The sequence below is a fragment of the Saccopteryx leptura genome, chromosome X (assembly GCF_036850995.1).
Source record: "Saccopteryx leptura isolate mSacLep1 chromosome X, mSacLep1_pri_phased_curated, whole genome shotgun sequence".
Lineage (NCBI taxonomy): Eukaryota > Metazoa > Chordata > Mammalia > Chiroptera > Emballonuridae > Saccopteryx > Saccopteryx leptura.
Genome location: NC_089516.1, coordinates 15,953,630 through 15,956,023, shown reverse-complemented (window position 1 = coordinate 15,956,023; position 2,394 = coordinate 15,953,630).

The window sequence follows — 2,394 nt, the reverse complement described above, 5'->3', positions numbered from 1 at the left end:
GTTCCACTTAATTGCACATTCATTGCTTACTTCCTGTATGTGCCCTGACTAGGGATGGAACCCGTAACCTTGGCATTTCAGGACAACACTCTTAACCAAATAAGCTAACCTGCCAGGGCCTGGAAAATGTTTTCTAATGCATCAGATCAAATGCATAGGATAATAAAGGGAATCAATTATGTTGAAGTACAGTTATCAAACTATTCAAGAACCAGATTTCTGATAGAATAATACACGTGCTTCTTTATTAACATTTTAAATAACAAGATTCAGCGAGAGGTCTAATAACTGCTATAATTTTGAAGTCATGATGAGTGTTAACAGTGTTTTGAGCTATCTGCAACAGCTGAAATGTAATATGATAACAACTGTGAATTTATTGGTGACAAAGTCACAGGCACTGCTAGTACTGCTGAGGTTTCCTGCCTATGTTGAGTTGGAAAAAAATGCCAAATTTCGGTTAGAGATTGAAAACAAAAGGTTAAATTTTCTCATCCAAGTTATGGACCCCTGAATTCTACCCATAGGTCTCATGGAGGTCCACAGGTATAGAACCAGCTACACAGTGAAGACAGAGGGGACCACACAGTGGCAGGTTAATGTCACAGTTAAGGAAGGCAGGCAGAAGGCCACTGACCATGACAGCAGCTTGGTCATCTGTCCTAGGCACTGTCTATCCTTCCATGAACTGCAATCTGTTTTCTGGGTATCTTTGGACTCTTAGAGAACGCCAAGTCCACGAAATGGTGCTATTGGTTTTTTATTGGCAGTGGACTTGGTTATCTCTCAGGGGATTAATGGACTGGGAGTCCGCCTGGGAGGGTGTCTGGTGCTGGTTTGCTCCCAGCCTTCCTGCCCTGACTGGATCTGATGAGCATTCACAAGGTGTCAGCTGGTGTAATGTTTATTTGCCTCCTCCCAGCATGTGCTAAATGCAAATGAAAAGCAAACGTCAAACGCAAAGGGAAAGGTGCAAAAAAGATTGGCTTTGGGTCATCCCTCTTTCTGAATATGGCACTGGGAGTCTAATTGCTAACACACATTGAGCCCTCAGTTGGAAGGTCCCCTCAGGACACGTTATTCTCATTTTGCAAACAGAGGAAGAGGACTAGCCATGAGTTCAAGCTGAAGAGCATGTCAAACAGGATGTGATGAGTAGAATTTCCAACCAAAGGATCACAATCCTTCTGGCCATGGATGCAGTGAGTTGCATTTTTAAAAGCTTGTCCACCAGTAAGCAAGTAATTAGCAAATGCCTGGTACATGACCAGCAAGGTAAGGGCAGAGCCTCTTCAGGTAGGATGGTCAGGCAAGACCTGTCTGAGGAGGTCCCATTGGAGTTGAGAACTCAACGAGAGGAAGCAGGCAGCCACACAATGAAAAGCACTTCGGATGGCAGGAATGATGTGTAGGGATGCCCAGGAGTGCAGCAGACATTGAGGAACAGGTGGAAGGCCAGTGTGAGTGAGAGGGAGCTTTGCAGGAGATGAATGGAGCCAGGGAGAGAGGGGTGGACCCAGAGTTTGGAGCACCTTGGAGGTCACAGGGAGGAGGCAGATATGCGGTCAGGTGGAAAGGGGAAGCCTGTCGGCATTTTGAAACAAAGCAGCCTGCTCAGTCAGCACGCTCTGACTGCTGTGTCCCACCATCGCTCTGTCTGCTGGGTGTGGCTGGACTGACGAGGGCATGAGTGTGAAGGAGGCAAATGCAGTCCGCTGGTGATGAGCCATGCGACTTGGACTCAGATTGCAGTGGTGCAGATAGTGAGAAGTGGCCCGATTCTGCAGATACTTTAGAGGCATGGACAACAGGAATTACCTATGAGTTAGCTAAGGGCTATGACAGGAAGAGTGGTGTCAAGGATGGCCCCTCAGTCACGTGGGGAGAAGTTTCTGATCAAGGGAAAAATGGTGAGTTATGTACAGTGTGTCTGTATCCTCTGACATGTCCCCCCATGCCCCCTTCCTGGTCATCTTTCTCAATGCCACCACCTTCTCAGTCTCTAGTTTTTTGTTTTGTTTTGTTTTTGGCTTCTCAAGGGTTGCAACTTTATACGTCTTTGATAGAAAGCAGTATGAGGTAGTAGATAAAGGGTAAGGTTTAGAACAAAGGACTAGAATTTAACTTCTACCCCGCCCCCCATTTATTTGTTGGGTGACCTGGGCAACTTATTTCTCTGAACATCAGTTGCTTTTCATCTAGGAAATAGGGTAAAAAGAGTTATCTTGTAGAGTTTTTTAGATACTGTCTAACACCGTGAATGATAAGCAATCAGCCCAGAGCAGGCTCTCAGCAAACTTGTCCCAACTTCAATTCTTTTTAAAAAAGATTTTATTTATTCATTTTAGAGAGAAGAGAGAGAGAGAAGGTAGAAGGAGCAGGAAGCACCAACTC